Genomic DNA, 22,608 nt, shown 5'->3' with positions numbered 1-22,608 from the left:
AAGAAAAGGAAGCCAGCAGGATATCTGTCTTAAAACAGGTCACAGCAGAGGACCAGTAGGATCTGAGACGATGGAGGACACGGGAAGTAATTTCTTTTAAAAAGTTGCCCAACTGCACATTCATAAATATTTCATATAAAAACAACAATCTTCAGTCACATTTCTACTCTTTAAACCAAAATCAAACATGCACTCATGCTTTATTAATTACTTAAATCTATAGTTATTCTTTTAGCTAAATCCGTGCTTTGGATTTGGATCTTAGTTATGTTGTTATGTTATAGTTATGTTAGCCCAGTTTCAATTAATTTCACTGCTTTTTTCATCTTTGCTTTGTATGGACCCATTTTATAGAGATGTATTTGCCCTGTGGGGCAAAACGTGGCCATTCACAATGATATACAATATTCAACATACAATATTCAAATACAGAAACTTGGGATTTTTAGTATTATGCATACTGCACATATACATTCTTTGAACACAACAAGGCTATACATTCATGAACGTGTTGACAAGCTGACAAGAGACAAACCACCTACGAATACAATACTGACACTCTAGGTATTTTACGCATATGATTGCATTTATTTCATATCAATATTAATAAGCAAGACAGTGGACAATAGGAGCTGCAAAACCCTGTATGGCTCTCTAATATTCTGAACATTATCATCATATGAGATTATTTTTTATCTTGACTGTATTTATTTGCCATTATCACCTTGCTCGATCAAAAGAAAACAAATGAACACAGACGCTGACATTCATTAATATACATGTTAAAAAAAACGAGTTTCCTTCTGTATTTTCTACCACCAGAGACATTCAGCCAATCACCTCACTCATTTGGATATTTCTGCTTCGAGGGATAATCCAGATGAACCTGTGAGAGAACACTGTGTGCTCTGGAGCTTTCAGGCTCCGCAGCCCCCGTGCGGAGTTTCTGGCAGTGCACTGATAGTGAAGCTCCCGGGGTATGACGTGTCCATCACCGGCTCTCTATATTGGGGAACTAAGGATTAAAGCCAACGTAGAAGTATAAACCAGACTTTCTCATACACTAAGCAATGATGCCTCTGACCCAGGGGACCAGGGATTGGTGTTTCCAGTGAGGCTCACAAACTCCAGCGGTTACTGGAGGTATTGCAGCCTCTGGTGCCAAAAAGAAAGTTTTAAGACAAAGCAAGTAGATAATAGTGATAGGAAAAGCAGTTATTTTTGGTGTACTGAATCATTAGAATCAGTTCATTAAAAAGATTTGTTCAAAAGATTCTTTCACCGAATCGTTCAGTGCTTGACCCGGGGCTCCAATTGCGTAGTTCGACTCACTGAACTGAAACACGGCCAAACGTTCAGTTCAGCTCGCTAACTAGTGAACTGAGAAGGGTCGTTCGTAAAGGATAAGCCGTTCAGCTGAGAATTTAGTTGGATAAAGATACCGTTTGCAAACTGAAAGCTGCTATAACAAAGTCCTACCCTATTATGTACAGCACGTATATTTTCGCGACACCTAATTATTAAATAAAATATTTGGTAGCCTACTACTTCCTACTTTGAGACTTCAAGACATGAGAGGGAGGGAGAGGGAGAGGGGCGGGCTTGAGCAACTCAGCAACTGTCTATCACTCAGGGCTCAGTTCACTGTGTACGTTCAGTGAACGAATCACTGAACATGCACCGTTCACTTTATCCCTGCGAACGAATCACGTTCGCTCGCAACTGACAGAGATTGTTTCAGGAAGTGATTCAGTTCAGTTCGTTCACCCAAAACATTTGTTCTTTTGAACAAATCTTTCACGAACGACACAAAACTAGTAAATAAATCTTTTCAATGCATCTTCCAGGTCAGGGTAACATTAGCTAAATGATTGCCACAGGCTAAGAATAGCTAGGAACCACAGCAAGGTTGTTTACAGCTTCACAAAGCCTTAATTTATGTTAGAGTACAATCAAATTACCAATCACATCTCTGTTTATTTTGGAAGTCAGTTGTCTCTTTAACACAGAATGGCTGAAGTGCACAATTCTTGATTGTAACCTTACCCAGCGACTTATGGGAAAGCTATCTAGTGAGCTTATTAGCAAGACATTGGATTTCAATCAGTCAGAAGTTGAGGCTAGCCAGCTATGATTACTGATGTTGCAACTGAGTGCTATTGAATGTTTGTATTGTTCAGATAAGCTAGTAGCTGCCATAGTTCTCCTGGCTAGCTAGTTGGAGCTAGCCAGTTCGGCAGACAGCTCGATAGAATGCTTGTCAAGCATAATAATTATTTTGTTATCTAGCTAACCACACCTTCTGACCGTAATTCAATATCTTGCCAGCTAGCTTACCAGCTAACTTTTCCATAAGTAGCTAGCTGTTATAATGTTACAGACAAATGTAGCCAAATGTTTCTATGAAAAAATATTGACTGCCTTATTTATTTGGAAGATTCAGAGCACGGCCACCCAGCGTTCAGTTTACGTCATTGCTCTGCATTTACCGGTTTACTGTGATCCTTCATGTTTAGATACCCAGTGCCCATGCCAAAAAGCCCCATAGTCAACCATAGTCAAACATGGCAGCCTCCATGAACAGGCTTCATGCCCCAATGAGCAGCACCCATAGGAATCCATGGAACCATTAAGCGGAAGCCATCTCCAGTTCTTGTATATCTCATTGCTCTGACCAAAAGGGAAATTGAGAACCGCTGCTCTGCCCTGAAGTCAATTTATGGTTCAGCATGTAGCTATATCAAAGTTTGCGATTGCTGGTACAGCAACTGACCTGAAACCACAACTTATGAGGGCAAAGTAACAGCAGGCAACAGGTCAGGGTAATTACGAGATAATTTCCTATTTTCTTGCTCCGTTCATTTCTCTCCCATTATAAAAGCTGCAGCAGAGATGGTGACACCGACATGCCCCCTTTTGTAGACACGGACCGTAGGATGCCAAGAGGGTGGGAGGGGGGGATGGGGGAGTGGTTTGATCTCAAAATGAATTAAGTGACAGTTGTTTTTGGCCTCTTATGCAGTATTTTTTTCCCCTCTCTCTAATTGCGTGTCGGACAGCTTTACGCACATTGGGGAATTATACAGAGGCGCTGGTGAATATTAACCCCTCACTGTGCTTTGTTGTTGATGCATTTGCATGATAATTAGGTTGACATTGCATATATTTAAATTTATTTGTTCTTTGCTTTTACAGAAAAAAACAAAGGCTGAGACACTGAAAAACGGCACGGGCCTCCATTAATTACAGTGATTAAGGAGTTCACGCATCTTTGCTTTGATGTTTTTTGTGAAATATATTAACAAATTGAAAGATTATTTTTCTCTGTTGTTGTGAGTCTATTTATTTATTTATTTATTTATCCACATTTTACAAACTTGCTTTCAAAATGTTTTGTATTTATTTTCCAGATAAAGTCTCCTGCCAAAAATAGAACCGAAATGTGTGAATCCAGCAAATGCAGCCGTGTCAAGTGTCAGGAGACTGTATGTAAACACGATTTAACATGGATAACCCCCACTGCTGCTTGTCAGCCCCTGTAATGCACTATGGGTATCTGAGTAATTCCACTGTCCCAGAAGCATCCATGCAAGCTTTTATTCACATGTTGTTTGAGGCCAGTTACTACCAGTATCGCTCTACTACTTGCACAAAAAACAAAAAGGTCAGACCACAGCAATGGCAGGTACTATACCTGTAGCTAACCGATCTGGTAGCGGGTCAAACAGCTGTGTAAAAAGTCCTGAAATGCCAACTCCTCAGAAACATATCTCTCCCCCGTCACTGCAGGCCTGTCATGTTGATATGGCCGGAAACTGACATGAGCTGGAGGCTTGGGGCCCGTTCTCCTTCACACCCTCGCAGATTCAGAGGCGAGATCGCCAGAATGGCAGTTCCTCTGTCCCACCCCGAAATCTCCTGCCCCCACACGGCCAGGGCAATAAAATCAGACAACACGGTTTGCAAACCACCCCCCCCCCCACTCCAAACGCCCTGGAAGACCGAAGGCTACAATCCGTTTCCCTGATAGAAGCCAACAGTAGCTAAGAGGTTTTGTGGATGAGTGTGAGGGTGTAATTTGCCTGGAGAGCGCCGGAGGACCGGGGCGCCCCTGCCAGACCCGCGGCGGAATGAGGCTGTCTGCCGGCATCCGCCAGTAATTGCTTCCCATGGCAGGACCCCGCCAGCCCGAGGACCGCACTCCCGTCCATCTCGTCAACGGTGGGATCAATTTCAGCGCCGGCCCGCCCCGCGACCTGCTTTTCCCAGGAAGTTTCCCGGAACCTGCTAGAGACCGGTCGGAGTGCGGGCCGAGAGCCTGATTGACACCCGCTGACCGGGGGGGGGGGAACGGAGGTTTGTTCCAACGGACCAAGCCCTCGCCTTCACGTTTGAGCCACTTTGTGCAGCGTTTGTCACTCAAGAAAGAGCAAGAGAGCCCAGAACTAAAAAGGAAGAAACCAGATTTAAAAAATAAAAAAAACAGTTTAAAAAACTCCAAGCTTTTGTTGTTGATAATTATATATAGTTAATCTAGTACTGAGCTGTGTAATGATGAACAAATGTTCATTTTCCAATACTCAATCTAAATGTCTGCCAAAAGTATTGTCTCTTCCTGGATATTAATGAAGATGTAACATCATGCACTGTCAGGAATCCATTTTTCATCATGTTTAAAGCCTATTTCTTCCCATGTCAAATGCTGCAGCTTTAGGAACGTGGTTTTAAGCCAATCAAAGGCGCACTGATGGCGGCGGTGTGTCCTCACTGCTCTGACACGTCACTTCAGCAGAGCCACTAACGCGTGGCAGCTTGGAACAGTGGCACTGACATCCTATTATCTTTCTCTGAGAGATGGCGGATTTTGTTGTCAGTAACACGTCTTTACACGTGTACTCATCAGCGGATGGACAGATGGTTTGGATCAGATGATTTTCATGTGAAAGCCAAGCACCGGTATAACGTTTGACTGCCATCTCCGTCTCCAGCCAGAGCTGTAATGGAAAGATTTCACAGGCAGTTTAGCAGCTCAAAGAATGATACAGAGGGAGCTTCCTCTCGTGCTGAAAGACAAAATGCCCATTTGCACACGGCATCTCATACTGCAGTTCGGAAGAGCTACAATAGTTGGCTTTTGGTATGTTATAGCACTCAAGTGCATATTTTAAGTCATTGATTGGCTATAGAGTGCACACTCTTTGTTTCCAAGGCCTGAATTTGCTGTTTGACAGGAAAACCGAGAACTCCAGGACTAGACTTTCAAATGCCTGACTTATAACTTATTGAGTTTACAATACTTAATAAAATATTGCAAGAGCACCAGTGAGTTATTTTTTTAATAAACATAGATTATAGTTTATAATTCATGCATGCATGTATAATATGTTACAACCACTAAGATTAAGAATTTGAAATACTATGAATTTACTACATTGTTTTAATAAAGGAAAATTAAGCAGGTCATATTTTAGAAAATTGTCAAACCTTTTGTTACATTTTTTATTGATAGTTAGGATAACATAGTTAGGACTATATCCTGGAGGATGCACTTGATATGAAACTTATCCCACATGAAGATAGATCTAAAAATTCAGGGTAGCATAAACTGTAATATCTATACATTTTTTTTTTCAAAGAACAACCCTAGGTGCCCAGTAAGAAAGAAACAGACACAATAATGCACACACATACATGCATGCAAACATAAGACACATTTCTGATGGAGTCATACTGTATTCACATACGTATGTATCTCTCAATTTTAGCAGTAAATACTGAGCATTGCCTTTCCTGCAAGATTGCTGTATAATTTGGGCCAACAAAAGGATTATCCACATCTGTCATTGTCCCTGATTTATCTCACTCTGGAATATTCTAAGTGGGTTTTCAGCTGCGTGGGAATTTAGAGCATAACTGATGAAAAGCCCCTCTCTTCCTGCGTGTTTTCAAGGTTTCATAAGAGGGGAGAGATGTGGCTGTTCTACATGATCCAAATAATGCTTGAAAGCATGTGTAGTGAACTAGCCCATGCCTCAGTTATACACAGGGATGGCTTGAGTGGGAGAATGTGCTAAGTACTATATTAACTGTGACGAAAGGTTTGTTGTTATTGCTCACTGCCTGATGCTATGGACTCCATTCTACAACCTTGGTGTCTATGGCAGGTTTGGTTTTCGGTGAGCTTAAGTCAAGCTTTCTGAGAAATGTTGGGGTCAAAGGTCAAGCCGTCCATGTAAAACAGTGACATCACTAACACTGCACTGCTTTGTTACCCTGCATGGGTCTGTCAGTCCAAGAACTGCAAACTCCTTCATCTCAACACATTCTTCAATATGACTGATTTTGAAACTGTAAAGATAATGACAAATTGCTTAGAGTGTGAACGCCAATGTACCAATAATGTTCTTATTAAACAGAGAATCTTCCCAACTGTGCAAGCAGGAACCTTTTTCTAAGCTGTTTTAAAGCAGGGAGCTATAAATACCATGCTCTGGCTGTTTGCATTATCAGCAGCAGATAGTAAAAATAAATGTTTTTTATTTTTATTTATTTCTGTGTGAAATTTTCTTTTAAGGAAATTTTAAGGACTGTCTTTTTCTCCGACTGTGCTCTGTGGTTAGAGGGTTTCTGAGAAGAATTGTGTGTGTGTATGTGTGTGTTTGTGTGTGTGTGTTTGGGGGGGGTCTGACTCCAAAGCAGTATTTAAAAGTACAAATTGCCGAATCGTTACAAGGGTCCCCCTATGCACAAAACAACTGCAATCTCACAACCCCAGTGATCATATATATCGCTGTGCAAGACAAATGAAAATTGGATCGAGCCACCTTGCGCGGGTACCTTTGGTGAATATTAAGAGTCTCGTGCAAACTGTGTGTTTGTTGGGGAGCATCGGTGGTTGTCTGATGAGTACCTCATTATCTCAGCGCCAGCCGTACGCACTGGGTACGGCATAATCAAAGCCTGCGGGTGCGTATTAATTATCCTTTTGAATAGCGATGAAATTTTAAAAAGATCTCCTTAAGGCTCACATCATCAGCAGATGAAACAAAGCCCGGCACAGCTTGCGCATGTGTTTTTACATCTGTTCAGGATATTTCAATTACATGCTCAACGAACCAAGCGAAAGATTAAAGTACAGTAGGTGTCATCCATGCAAACTTCCACTGCCAGTAATAAATACCTTTTGCGTTTCATACGCCGAAAAATGTCTTCCCCGTCACAGACATGGCATTCAGAAAGAGCATGTTTTCGATATGTCTGCAGAGGCGGGTAAGGAGCCGCTTGTAACATGTTTAGGCTGTCGAGGAGTACTCTTTTTTTCTATATGAATTTTGCTTTAAAGAAATATTTATGAGCTGGATTTCTTTTTAAGAAGGCGTTGTCTTTAATGAACATGTTTAAAAATTGTCTCGCCATATATAATTCATGAGACAAGACTATATCTGTGAGCAGGGCTAGTTTGTTAATGTGAATACTTAATTTAAAAATAGCATAGTGCACGATTGGTGTAATGCCAATTGGTGCACGATATGATACTTCCGGAGCATTTTAATTCACTGAGCATGGGAACTCTGTGTGCATGTACTGTATGTGTGTGTGAGTGCACGCGTGTGTGTGCGAAAGAGTACATGTGGTAAGGGATCGTTGCCTGTGTGGGGAGAAGGGAGTTGTTCTGTTATTCAAAGCAATGCCCTCCAATTTACATATTGATAACAGAAAAAGATACCCAAGGTCACAAAAATTGTGGCTGGTAATGACAGTCCTGCCAGTCCATAAGAAAATATCAGTGTATATTTTCAGAGCAATGTATTAATAATCTTTAAATTGCAGTAACATTATGATAACAGTCACAATGTGACATCAATCACTGTTGAAGGCAGTAACATAATACATGTCAATGATGAAAAGACTTTCATCATTGACATGTTTTTTAAGTTCTTCTTTGAGGTATGATTTAAGTTGGCAAACCCAACAGTCTACATTGAGACTACCGTTTATCGCAAATGCAACATTGGTTTTCAATAAAATGATTTAAAAACTACACAAAACATACACAATTATGCCATAGAAAATTCAGTCATATTCAGTCATTTTCTCATTCTGACAAGAAAAGATACATTGTGTTAAAATGGTTTATGTAACATGTTGAAAAAGTATATTTAAAAAAACTGTAGAGTTCTGGGGGAAAAAAAGCCTTATGGACAAAACAAATATTACAAAAGTGATGCAAATGTAGAGAAAGAAAGGAACTGCTCATTATCCAACGCACCCTCCCTCATCTGTGAAACATGATGGAGGTGCTTTGGCTTGGGCATGTATGTCTGTCACTGGAACTGGCTCACTTATCTACATTGATGATGTGACTGCTGACAACAGCAGTAGAATGAATAAAGTGTACAGAAACATTGTTTCTGCGCAGATCCAACCAAATGCCGCAGAACTATGGACAGTGCTTCACCTTGCAGCAGGACAATGACCCCAAACATACTGCTAAAGGAACCAAGGAGTTTTTCAGGGCCCACAAATGGAATGTTCTTGACTGACCGAAGTCAATCACCCTTCCTTAATCCAATCAAACAGGCGTTTCACTTGCTGCAGACAAGACTGAAGACAAAAATCCCCCAAAACAAACAGGGACCAAAGACGGCTGCAGTACTCAGCACATGTTGATGTATTTGGATCGTAGACTTCAAACAGTCATTGAATGCTAAGGATTTACAACCAAGTACATGAATACTTTATTTCAAATTTTGTTTATTTGTCTAATTACTTTTACTCCCCCAAAATGGAGGTACTATGTATAAAAAAGGGCCCTGATGCCTACACAGATCACCCCCCAACATGGATGTAAATACCCTCACATTAAAGCTGAGAGTCTTCAACCTCATGTTTGTTGTTTCATTTCTAATCCAATGCAATGGAGTACAGAGCCAAAACAACAAACATGGTGTCACTGTCCAAATACTTACACACTGCACTGTACTGTACCCTAAGTTTTTGTTCCAGTATGTGAGAACAGGAACAGGAATTCTTGGTGAACTAACTAGGTGATAATGTCCCTCTTTTCTGGCTTGTTCCATGTACAGTAATCTCTTTGGCTGATGCCTCATTAAATGGCCACAGAGGAAAAGCCTCAACAACTGCAAATGATGTAGTCACAATCTGAGCATTGACATCCCTGCTATGAGGTCACAGGCGATAAGCGCTAATGAATAACAGATTACCCCAGACACCATCAGCTTTAGTGCGACTAACCTCAGTTTGCAAACAGCTACATTTTTTTTCTCCTGTGTACACTGGTGAGGGCATTGAAATGAGAAAAACACAGCTGTCAGACCATCGCCTTGTTTGATTTGCTCTTATGAATTCTATATTATGTGCGTACGCTGCACGTTTGCGAGGGATTCTTCTATTTACCAAGCTGTTAGCAAACCTGTCACACCCTGACAATGACGAGCGAGTTATTTATTTATACTGTGTGAATTCAACATAATTAACTGCCGTACCATGACACTGTATCACATATTCATGTGACAAAGTGGTTAGGAGTCAGGATGTGCCTGTAAGATGCATGTTTTCTCTTTTTTACGTTTATTTATTAATAATAAACAACCACATTGTGCTACAAAAAACCACAAAACTGTCTGTTTTGTCTGGAACAGCCAGAAAATATTTTACCATGAAAGTTTGTCTGCACAAATGAAAACCTCTATTAATTTCCGGCTTCAGGGAGGCGAAGCAAACACTGAAAATAAACTTCAATTTTTTCCTCTTCCTCGCTTTCCAGATATCTGAAAATCATAGTCTGCTGTGTGATTTATATTGACTTTTTTAGTTACCCACAGCTGTTTTTCTTCAGCCATTGTGTCTTCCTGAAACACCTGTCCATAGATTTGTTGGGGACTTCTAACAACTTAGCCTTCAATTGATGGGTTTAGACAAGCATCACACTTTTAATATAAGATACTACTTTTAGAGTATCTTCTGTTGATCTCAGTGACAGCCAAACTCACATTGATATCACAAATAAATAAATAAATAAAGGTTTGCTGAACTTTGAGTTCATTGCTGAAGGTTCAGATAAAGTTGCATAGCATAACACAAAAAAATCAATGTAAAATCAACTCTGATAAAGGACTGATAACTGCCCTTTTTTACTACACTCAGAAACAAACTCTTGGAGTCAATTTAATGTTCATTTAAGTGTTTTATTTTACTGTATTTCCTCACTGGTTATTAGGGAAATTGGATGTATTTATGTATTTAACATGATGCAATCTATACATAATAATTAAAGTGGAAGACTATCAGTGTCTGTGCTGTGGTCAGCTTCTGCCCCCCAATGGGATGTTGACCACTTGACCCTCATACACAGCCTGAGGGGCATTTAAGATGATGGGACAAAAACAAAAAAAAAAGGAATTTACTGTACCTCTCAAAAACCCAAGTATCTGCCCCAGGGGCTGTCCAAGTGGGAGAGATGAGGACTCTTTGACATTGTCTGTTTCAGTTGTGGTACAGTCATAGTTGACTGGTCGCTGGGATATGTAATGTAAATGAGTTTCAGATTGAAGCCACCAGCTTCATGTGTTTCAAGTCTAGTGGATCATGAGTAAAACTCTCGCCATGGAAATCCAAATTCCTTAGCTCTTTGGTTTTTAAGTGCAGACGCAGGGGTGTACAAACACCTCCAGATGATAGTATAAATGAAGTTTCAGCTGTTTTACGCATTGGGCTTTTTGAAACATGAGATCTGCGCAGTTTGGGAGCCCATTCAGTGCCCTTCATCAAGAGTGAGTCTAAACTCTGTCTTTGTATAAGGATGTCTCTAGGGCCTTTATCATAATGAATTCCTCTGCTGGGTCTATCCCTGGGAAAAGGGTTCGATAAATAAAGCAAATCAAATTCCCCACACCCCAAAACCCACAGAGGATGAATCCACACTTGTATGAGGGGAGACAGGATGCGCCATTGCTCTCTGCCACTGTAAAAACAAAACAAACTGCTCTGCTCAAGCAACACCACAAACACTTAGGAGAACAAACCACCTGAGACCGTCTTTCCCATTTGCTCCGCAAAAAAAAGTACAATGTATAATTACAAGAGTAAAGCCGTAATTGTTTTAGGCTTTAAAGAAACATGGCTGTAAGCCATATTTTACATAGTTAATTTCTTAATTAAGCTAGCCGTGTGTCGCTCCTACGAGAGCAAGCTGAGGTATTCTCTCTCAGGGAGCTGGGAGAGGAAAATGAAAAGTCAGTGTGAGGCTGTGCACAGGGCATATGATGAAATTAGACAGATATGCGGTACAAACAAAAGATGGCACAAATTATGCATTTTTGAAACATTGTGGATTGAAAGGTTAGTGAAAATGCAAATGCACATGAAAAATGGTGACTGTTAAATCAGCTCTGAAATATTTTATCTGATATAGTATATTTTGTACTGACAGCTGATACTTAAATACAATTAGTGTTTAATTAACATGAAACATTTTACTGCAAAACACACTTCGATTAAAATTAGGTGGGCTATTCCAGATAGAACTTGACTTTGACTTAAGAAATGATACGTTCTGAGGCAATCTTAGATGAGTGATCACATCAAATTCCATGTATATATCATTCAAAAGCACATCTTCAAATTTTAGAAAATATGGCAACAAAAGGATTTTGAAATAATTATGGATCTGTTGGCCATGGTTGCGATACTCAGGTGCTTCTGGGCAAACAAAGCACTGGTTCTCTACAAAGACCTTTCTCAATACACAGTCCAAACCCCAGGCTACATATCTGTGCTTCAAAGGAAGTTTCCTCCACAGAGTAGTTAGATGAAAAGACAAAACATTAAGAAAATAAAAAAAAATAGGCCCGATTTTCTCTTTTCAGAAAAAGTCATTGTGAAAGGTTCAAACACAAAATTAGTAAGTAAGAGAGCAAAAAGGAAAGCAAAGTACAGGCGAGGGCTTACAAACACAGTTCTATACAAAATATGGCCGTGATTGTTTACCTTGACGCCTTAATGTGTTTTAAGGTACAATTCATACAGGAAAAACTAAAAAGGTATGCATAGAATGTTTGATAGAATCATGAATTCCATCAGAAGTATTCCAATTTTGGTTTGCTTAGATCATTACTAAAGAACTAGAAGTATGCAGGGATTGCAACTTGTTGTACCAGCTTCAAAAAAATGCCTCCATAAACTTGAAAAAAGACAGGTACTCAGAGCTCAGGGCAGGCACACAAACATACTGTATACATACATACACACACACACACACACACACACACACCTTGCATAATATAGTGAAATATATTGTAATTGATGAGTAAACTGTTATGTGAAATAAACATATTACACAGCAATGTTTAAAAAAAAAAAATAATAATAATATTTTGCAGTATCTGACAGCAGACATAGGACTATTTATCCATCTGTTGTTACATGTTTCAAGTGTGGCGACTTTCATGACTTTGTCAATGCATTTTATTTCAATATATTATTGCATATTCTCCATAAGAGACAGCTGCAGTTACAATTATCATTGGAGCAAGGTGTGCCAGCTCAGTATCTAAGACTGAAGGTGAGGCACTCTTTGTCTTCAGTACTGCCATAATGAGCAACAGACGAATGTCCCAGAAACATCTGTGCATATCTGGCCAATTGGCTGATTTACTTAATCAGTGTGCCAAGAGTTAAGCTGGTATTTCTTAGTATTCAACAGAAATGTGTGTAAACTTAAAAAAAAAAAAATAATAGACTTTTAGAGATTGCACATCAACCTAACTTTCTCCAGTTTCTATTCAATATGCTAATATTTGAAGGCTAATTCTTAATTTAGTATCTTTATCTTACAGTGTTGCTCTTGCTCTGATGCTCCAATGTGCATAAGTACATTTAGATTTTAAATAACCCTTCAGATGAACCCTCGTGTTCCTTAAAAATAATAATATTCAACAGTACAGATTGGAGTGTATTTAGAAAACAGCTGGTCTACTTTCAGGGTGAGAGGGAAATAAAAATAGTCACAGTGCCCCCCTCTGTTCAATAATTGTATCACAGTACCGTAGTATCACAGGTTTTAACAATTGTATAGAAGTGATGTATAACATTTTCTTTAACTCAAAGAAAGCAAAATGTAACAAGGGGAGAAAATAAAAAGGGAATTTAGAAAATACAAAAATACATATTCATATATTTACATCTTTCACATGAAGGATAAACAGTGATTGTGAAAAGTAACCCAATATCTGTTAAGTGTGAAACATCTCAGCAAATTGGCCCCGTAACAAAAGCATGTTATAGCTCCTCCTACATTTTTATGCCCTACCAATGAAGCCCAAAGGGACATTATGTTTTTGTCTTCTCTGGTTTTGTCCAAAGTAGGCACGGACTCTTAGTCCTGGACTAACTTTAGTATTGTATGGAGAATCTCTATTCAAAATAAAATCTAGTCTAGGACTAGGCTTAATCTGTGTCTGTGAAACTAGCCCTATGAGCTTTATTTTTGTCAGCATTAAACAGGCTCATACAAAATAATTATGTGAGTTTTACAGATAACACTAGTAATTTGAACTTTTTCAGTAACAACAACAAAACCGATAATGTTTCTGTCCAATTCTCAATTAATTTATCCAACAAACAATTATTGTCCATCTGGCCAACACAAATATGCTGGAAGTCATATAACTCCATCGTTGTCCAAAAATCTACTAAAAGAAGTCAGAGACATACTGTTGCTTTGGTCAGCATAATTCACCATTACAAAGAACCTGGCTTTTGTACTTTTTACTGAAACAACTTTATAAAGTCACAATGATTGCTTTTTCGATATGTGAAAAGTAGTTTGGCACAACACCAAAATACTGAACATAGTCTCCATTGAAATGAACAATTTGCTCCGTTTAAGGTCAATCAGTACACTGGCCATATTTTTAATGATAATAGGTTGCATTTTCTTTAAATGAGATATATTTATTTACTTCAGTGCACAACTGAAATTAATGGCTTTCCTGGCTGAACACTAAATGGGGTAGGAAAAAGTAAAAAAATACTGAGAGTTGGACAGAAACATTTTCAGTTTTGGTGTTTTCACACGATATGTTGACAATGCTGAAAAAATTTTAATTACCGGTGTTATCTTTTGATTGCCTCACAAATAATTACTGCCCATGAGTTAGTGCAGTTACATTACTGGTAATATTTAACTTGCTTAGTTCCCCAAAATGCATTTTTTATTTTGACCCATTTGTGTCTGAAAGCACTGTGCTACAGAATGTGTCCAATTTGACAACGGCCTACAGCGTCCACCATGTAAATAAATGATGTGAACTTTGATTTAAAAATAAGCATGGTGAATTGATACACCAAGCTCTAAGAATCAAGAATGCAGTGGTTCTCGTATTGGACTGCACCCCCTACAGGCAAAACTGTTGCTCTGCAGACCCAATACAGCATAATGCACAATTACATTTTTCATGAAAAGCAGGGCTCTGGTCCACAAAGCAGGATCACTGAGTTAGCTGGATAACTGCACTGAGTAAAAACTGGAACCCTCCCAAATCTGGAACATGGACTGAAGTAAAAAGAGCTGTTTCGGGTTTTACTCAGCACAGTTGTCCAGCTAATCCAGTGATCCTGCTTTGTGAAATACCCTCCAGGTCTGTGTGACCTACAGAACAAAAAGTTTGTTTAGAAGGTGACCCACATGGTGATACAGTGGGGGGATCAAGCCTCACTGTCACAGTCACTAAATAGAGGAGAGGGAGGAGAAACCTAAAGCCAGGTATATGAGGAACACAGATCATAATACAAAATTAGTATGCAAATAGATATTATATTATGAGGTCCCAGACTTAGTCGATTGTGTTGACCAAATAAGCATTATAATGCCAGTGGACTCAAGAACATTTACTACTGGTGGGCTATAAATGGTGTAACAATGCCATGGAGTCTAGTTAATTTAATAGGAGCCATTGTGCAAGTGGTTAAGATGCAGGGAATATAACAAATAGAACAGTGAGCTAATTTTGAACATTTAGTTACTCTGATGGTCTTGGAATTGAAGTCGGCAATCTGAATTTCTGGATTTTGAGTAACATTAACTCTTATGTTCTGTTCAGGTAGAAAAGACCCGTTTTTTTATTTTTACTGTTGTTGGAGCAATACTAAAAAATATTTTTCCATCATGAAACTGTATGTGTGTGGTGCATTTTCTCTACATGAAAAAACAAGTTTACATTTGGTGCATATGCCACACCACCCCAGCCCCTATACATTTATTTAGTGGAGGTTATGTTTGGGTCATTCTGACCCGAGAGCAACAAGGTGAAATAAAAGTGTTAAAAATGGTGAAATATCAATAGAAACTGCTAATTTTGCTGGACACAGACTCAGATAATGAGTTGGAGGAGGAGGACGCACACACCTGTACAAAGTGTCATGAGTAAAACTTGGCTAACTAGCCAGCTAGCTATGGCATGTCCTCACCTCTGTAACGTTATTTGTTGTCCTCCGTGTGTCCATACATCTGTACCCCCGTTCCGCTCGGACACAGATCTCAGATCAGTGGGGTTGGTTCTACGAACAATCAGGGCCCAAAGGTCACGGTAAATCATGAAGGGCAGACGGAGGAAAAAAAGGAATCAGAGGGGAAAGTCTTTTGATTACAGCTAAATTTCATCTCCACTCCACAGCGTTCCCTCCGCCGGGACACCATCGCTGCCTGTTCGGGAGCTAAGACGGCTGCTGTCAGGAACAAAGCCCGATATTCCAATGAAATGCTTCGCTAAAAGGGTAAAAAGAAAGACGAATCAAAGCGTCTCAGGATCAAAAGAAAGCAACAATAAAGTCAACATGGTTGCCATGGGACCAGCAGGAGATGCATATCATTTATACAATGTTCTTTGCTTCTTTTACTTGTCAGAAAAATGATTGCTGTTGTAAGTGGAATAAAACACAAGGAGCAGTGGGGTTAAGAACGCAGGTCAAGATTTTACAGGAACGGGAGGTTACAACCTCACATTTGAAACCATGCCTTTTTAGTTGTCAGTTGTAACACTGGAATGACTCAGCTTTAAAGATAAATACAATTAATATCAGTTACTAGGAGCCACTTTACTGTATTTATTCATACATACTTGCATGCGGCTGTTTGTGTTTCATTCTTGGCAGATTACTACTGCAGTATTTTCAAAAGGGCAGAATCAAAAACTTCACAATCAGAAAACTTGCAAACCACAAGTATTCGCATTGTGAGACCTAGAGCAGGACTGCATATTCACATCTTTAACTAGGCTAACTAATCATGTGAAGTATGTTACACAGTCCTCAGGTGTGGGGAGTGATCAGCGGTAATGTGTTCTCTGTTATATATACTTTTGGAGATTTTATACTTTTCAGAGTATTTTCTACAGATGGCACTTTACTCAAGTAAAGTTTTAAGGAAAAATTGTTCACATTACTCGGTTACATTTTTTAAATTTTCTTCCATTACATCTTCTCTCTTTGGTTTAATGTTAGCAACCATTACCATTAGAGAGTATTACATGCTATCGTAAGTTAGATCACCTTATCTTGAAAGTTGATAGCAAATATTAAAAAGGATTCTATCATTCTGAAGAGCGAAAATGAATGCATACTTTCACTCTGGTTTGAAGTATAGTCACCAGAGTAAGACAAAAATAGAATTTTTTTGAAACTGGTACAACTTTGCCTAGGAAATTAACATATCTATTATATCAATAGCCAGCTTTTGATATCATGTTGTTGTATTGAACCAACTATTTATCAATATCTTGCTCCTGAGACTTCAGTGCTGATTAATTTGTTGGAGATACGTGCATGGACAAGCAGTCTATGTAATTTTAGTTACAGACCCTGGGAAATATGTGAAATACTTGTGGAATACATGTTATACATTTCTTTTGGCAGTTAAAGGGTTACAAATAAAATCAAGCCTATTTAACATGTAAATAATTGCATTTGTATAGTTTATTTTTTCCCCAGATACTCTTTTTTTTCACTTTTCACTTTCTTAAAATATTTTAGGAAGGCTACTTTCACTTTTACTTTGGCCTAGAGTATAGTTTTTGGGTACTCTGGATCTGGACTGGAATTTGAGAAGATGCCTCTGCAAGAGAATACTTTGGTTCTATGATTTCAGATACACGTGCTTCCCATTGGAAAAGCAGGCTCTCCCAAACTGACCTTGCATCTGGTCAGCAGGTGGTCGTGGCTAGAGCAGATAGGATTAGCCTTGCACTTGTCTGGATTTAACTTTATGCTGTAAGTAGATGACTACAATAGCAAATTATCTAAGACCTTCTGCATTTGTTCAGAATCTGTCAAATATATTATCCTGGATTCGATCAACATTTGTCTTAAAAGGTCTATACTTTGGCTCATGATTAAATGCAAATGTTCATTCTTTTTCTTCTTAGACACAATTTGGTGAGCACAGTGATTGTTTTGGTGATTGGTAACTCCCTTATCTGTGTAAAGTGAAAAAAAAAAAGATTACAGTCAATGAAGAGTTAAATGCAAGCATTGATTGAATCCAGGCCCTTGACTCAATAAAGTTGAGATGGTTTACCACAGTTCTGAGAAGTGGACAGTATTCATTCAATTGCATCATTGATGTTGGCTACACAGACAATTGGACCTAAACTGGTGCTTTGGGATTATGTTGCCATAGACCAGGGATAATCAACTCTGGCCCTCAAATCCAAATCCAGCCCTAGTTTTCTTTTCTCCTGGGTAATTCGTGCTACTGATTGGCCAGACTGTCTTCACACCTGACTCCCAGGGAAAGGGAGGGTGGAAGACCAGCAGTTCTCGACCCTCGAGGACCGTGAGTTGCTGATCCCTGCCATAGACCATTAAGGAATTCTTCAGTTTGAGTCCATTGGCTTTGATATCTATGGCCAGAGTGGATCTACAGGTCCATGGTACGATGTATGATTTTCTGGGTGAACATCGACAATCTTTAACAGATGTTTCATTCTACGAGTATAGATTCCACAGTTCTCATAGAACCGATGGTTATGGGAGCTCTACATATCACCTGCATGTATATTTTAAATTACTCATTTTTATATTCTTGAAAGTTTGTTTTTGTACATTTTGCGCATTACCCACAAAAAAATGAATTGACAAAAACTGTTGATATTTTTATGTAAAAGAGAGGCATGTTGATCAATCCTCATTTCCCTTGACGAAAACAGGAGATCGATATGACAGTGATGCACGGCAGCAATGAAGCCTAGTCCTCTGCCTGCTAGGTGAGATTGGCCCTTTGAGAAACCCCCAAATAACAACAAAGACACATCAGTGAGCTGGATGAAAGCTCTGTCATGAACTATTTGAGCATGTAAACTGGTGGAAACCCCGCCTCCTCTCACGGAGCCCTTTCTGAGAAGGGAATCTATTTGTTTGACCGCAATAATGCTGCCTGAATACAATGGAAGAGGGAAAACTAAACAGATTGTTAGTATAGACTCTCAAGCTGTGTACCAGGAGAAAACACATTGCTACTCATTGAAAGACATTGCTACCTGAAGTGGATAGCAGTGCAAGAAAATAATTTCTTCCATTTTCTTGATGATTAGTCTATTGTCTCTATGCTATTACAATTTGTACATAATCATATTGTTAAATGAGCAAAAGGTACATTTTAAAAGAGAAAGAACAAACAATGATCATTGATGATTGATCATAAGATTCCAAGGTAATGGTTTTAGACAGTTTATGAATACTAATGTAGCCATTATTCTGTAAAGCCTGCTCAGACACAACCAGTGGTCTTCACATTTCTTCTCAAGATCTACAATAAGACATAGAAAAGGCCATTAAAGAGCATATTGCAGAGCATATGACAGGTCATATGCCCCCCCCCCCCCCCCCAAACATAACACACATAACCGTAGTAATAAAAAAGCTCAATTGTATTTTAAGGTGTATAGCAACACCAGCTTCTGACGTATCTCGCCCACTTTACAGTGTTAAAAGATGCAATTTGGGGTCGAGAGAGAGCACAGAGGAGGGAGGGAGGAATGAGGGGCAACAGAACCAGTTGGTAACACATCATAGACAAGTAGGCAAAGCCAGCGAGGGGGAAATCCTCACACAGTCCTGTGGGTAAAAAAATAAAAATAAGAAATTATGTGTCTGTCACTGTTCTGAATAGGGACCAACTGTAGATAATGCTACCTGTAGTTACTATTTTATTATACTGCCAGCAGATTACTTTGAACTGCTGTTTCCTACCGATCAGCAAAGGTATTTTGGCAAACCAATAGGATTGGATTGCTGTCCTTATGAGGTTAAAGAGTAGACACATTAATGATCCAACTGTATAATTCCCTGCCATCTTCCATCTTATTTGGAAGATGCCATTTGAGTTAATCTCTTACATCCTGAGTAAGAGGATTAATTAAGAAAATCAGGACAGGACACTATCATCCTCAGTCTAATGGTAGTGTTGAGAGGTTTAATCAAAACGTGGATAATGTACTCAGAGCTCACTCATCTCTGGGTTTCTCCTTCACAGAGGCCCTGTCTCACCCAGTTGCATCACAGCACTGCTCAACATGCCACTACTGGAGTCTCTCCTGCCAAGCTAATGATAGGACGAGAGCCGGAGCTGCCTCTGCACAGTCTCCGTCCCTTGGTGCAGCACTCCTCCACCCTATTGGTCAAAAGAGCAGTCGACAGCTGCCAGTGCAAAACACAAGACAGGAAGCATTAAATCATTTGATTGGGTCAGAGTACACAGACCCCACAGGGCAAACTAACTCCAGACCTTCTGGTCACACCCTTGTCAGGTCCAGCGACATTTCAGCTCACTGATGGCTCCCGCTGGCATGCCAGTCAACTGAGGAAGGTACCATGTCCGGCAGATACCCCCCCTTGCACGGACACTGCTTTGATCAGTCCACTGACGGTGCCTACTGTACCTCTCTGTACCTGTACCTCCACGAGTGCAGGGCCTGGTCCCACAGGCCCCTCAGACCCCACTGCTGCTGCCTCCCATTGCAGCACCAGTCCCCAGGCCTGCGAGAGTGCGATCTCACTCTGTTCACTTACGGAACTTCCTCGCCACCTTTCACACTTAGTTTTTACAAAAAAAGAGGGGGGCGGGGGATATTAGTTCGTAAGATGCTTTGGTCAGTTATATAATTCCATTATTCAATATTATTCTAATGCATTGAGCATTTCCTGTAATCTCTGATATTGCTAGTGGTTGTTGAATGTTGTAATCACACAGAATCTGCTTTATGGGAATGGGGTTAGGAGTTTTTTTGATAACAAGAGTAAAAGCAAGTAGCCTGCAACCAGCGTTCTGTCTCGTGATTCAAATATAACAGTTTATAACTTTATGTCCTTATGCAATATTGATATTCAAATTAAATCACAATGTTCAATACATATGTTTAGGAAAAGTCAGGAAGGGGAAGCCTAAGGCTATGGATTTTGTGATGCCAGGTTTATCAATTTTCTAAGAGTGACATGGTGAAATTGACCACTGTGGCATTTCTACTGATAACTACTTTTTAACTAGGCTACTGCCACAACCCTGCAAACCCCATGTTTCTAAATTAATGTAGCAAGCTCCATAGATCCTCAACCAACATGCAATTAGTTGGTCAGCTGTATATTCAGTACAACATCCCACTAAAAAAATATAACAAACACTTTCATATATTTGTCATTTGTGGTAAGGAAAAGACATCAATGCCTATGTGTTTCTCTGAGCTACAGTGTATGTGTGTTTGCATGTATATAAGTGTATTTTAAAAGTATCAATATTAAAATGAAGCCAAGTTACAACAAACACATCTTAGCTCACACAAATTAAAAAAGCTCTATTCCAAAGCCATGCTACCCAATGCTGCATTTTTTCATTGATCCATCTGACGAGAATGTGGTCATTCAAAGTTTATGTATCACATCAAAGTGTCAAAAATTACCTCATGAAAGAAGACATCATCTAAATGAACGTTTCAAAAAAGCATATTTTCAGACAATAATTGTGGCTGAATTATATCTACTTTTCAGAAAGATTTCTCTAGATTAATTACATCCCTGTGGGATTCTCACATTGATTCTTCCTGCAAGGCATTGAAAAAGTATATTGGACAATTATTCCAGATTTCCCATAATATGCATGCACGTAGTTTTGTGCCATTTTTATTGTAAGACAATTTCAATTGAAACCCTTCAAGTTAGAGCCATAATATTTGCTTACACATCATATACTTACTCTTAATTTTATCAAAGCTTAAGAAGCACATCCAAACTGGAAGACCAAAAATGACTGTTAAAATCACATTGTGTTATGGAAGAGGTGTGCCGAGTATCAAAATAGATCTAGGGTGAATTTTTGTGCAAAATGACAATACTATTGTGACCAAGTATTAAAATAACAAAACTATTTTTCAATTATAATTAAACCCCTATTGACAATGTAGCCAAAGGTTGCATGCAGTTTCACAGATTTTTTTTTTTGGCCACCGGCTGGGTATTTATCTAAACATCATATTCAGACTGTTTTGTTTTGATAAATAGTCTGTGCATACTGAACTAAATATTATTCGTAGACTTTGAATTATAGCATCTGAAAATAGCTGAGATATCCATCATCTGGATTTGCCAAAATCTTAGTATGACATGACAATACTGACCTCCAGTGGTATGGAGTGTTTAGTTTAATGCTACCCTTACCTCACAGGAGTTAAACTCCAGTCCTGGAGGGCCGCAATGTCTGCTTGTTCTCGGGGTGTTCTTGACACAAATGTTTCATTTCAATCATTGATTGGCTAAGGAATCCACACAGCTTGTCCTCAAGACCTTATTTGGCAGCTGATTAAAAGGAAAACACCCTCAGATGCTGCGGCCCCCTTGGGATTCAGTTAGACACCCCTGCCTTACCTTTTCCTGAAACAGAATTGTCCTGTATTTGGAAGGAAGGGGCATTTGGCACAGCAGTTGTTATAATAGTTCTTGGCTTTGCCTATTAAACATAAATGTACAAATAAGTTACATTCATAACACTTATTATTTTTGAGGTGTACTCTGAACTTGCAACCAAGTTGCTTCATTGGCATCCAGAAGTTAAATGATTAGAGTGCAATACGTTATTGTAAGTAGGTGGCATCTGTAGCACTGCAAAGCAAAAGTATGTGTGTAGGCATACATTAATCAATTCGGCTAAGCAACCTGGTACGTACTCAAACCCAGCTGGAACCTGTGACATACACACATTCAAGGTTTAAAATATTAACCTTACAGCTTATCCTGAGTGTGACATGGAAGTTAAAGGACTGAGCTTATGACTACAGTGGTAGGGAAAACAGACCTGTAATTGGGAGATTGCTAGTTTGAACAATCGCCGTGTCTCAAACTTATTCATACTTTCATTACACATATGGACAATCTTTATTCATAAACGGTAAACTACTCTTTACAGAACATCGCTGGCCTGGGATGTTTATTATATTTCTGTGGAATAAACACCTTTATAAGATTTTTTGATGAAGATATTAGGGATGCACAACATGGAAATTGACTGAGTTTCCGCTGTCAATAATCCACATTTGATTGTTGTGA

Source organism: Anguilla rostrata, chromosome 3 (assembly GCF_018555375.3).
Source record: "Anguilla rostrata isolate EN2019 chromosome 3, ASM1855537v3, whole genome shotgun sequence".
NCBI lineage: Eukaryota > Metazoa > Chordata > Actinopteri > Anguilliformes > Anguillidae > Anguilla > Anguilla rostrata.
Note: the sequence above shows the minus strand (reverse complement) of the source record.